This window comes from Bison bison, unplaced genomic scaffold, assembly GCF_000754665.1.
Source record: "Bison bison bison isolate TAMUID 2011002044 unplaced genomic scaffold, Bison_UMD1.0 scf7180017864390, whole genome shotgun sequence".
Taxonomy (NCBI): domain Eukaryota; kingdom Metazoa; phylum Chordata; class Mammalia; order Artiodactyla; family Bovidae; genus Bison; species Bison bison.
Genome location: NW_011494962.1, coordinates 110,879 through 111,483, shown reverse-complemented (window position 1 = coordinate 111,483; position 605 = coordinate 110,879).

Genomic DNA, 605 nt, shown 5'->3' with positions numbered 1-605 from the left:
AGCATGTTGCAGTTTTGATGAAAATATTTTATGTGTGTGTATGTGTACTCAGTCACATCCAACTCTGAAACTTCATAGATTATAGCTTGTCAGGCTCTTCTGTCCATGGAATTCTCCAGGCAAGAATACTGGGATGGGAGGCCATTCCCTTCTCCAGCGGATCTTCCCAACCCAGGGATTGAATCCAGGCCTCCTGCATTATAATGTGTTTTATTGTTTATTTATTTTTTTATAGTTTTTTCTTGTATTTTTTTTCTTTTTTTTTCTTTTTTTTTCTTTAATAGAAAATTATTTAATTAGTATACATGTGTTCCTGGATGCTTGGGGCTGGTGCACTGGGACGACCCAGAGGGATGGTGTGGGGAGGGAGGAGGGAGGAGGGTTCAGGATGGGGAACACATGTATACCAAAAGATTTCAACACATAGTAATACAAAAATTATTGATGAGCTATCTGACATTGTTTTTACAGATTGTTTTAGATCTTTGAAATCTAGTGTGTATGTTTTAAATCTACAGTACATTTCAACTTAGCCACTAATATCAATAACCTCAGATATGCAGATGACACCACCCTTATGGCAGAAAGTGAAGAGGAACTAAAAA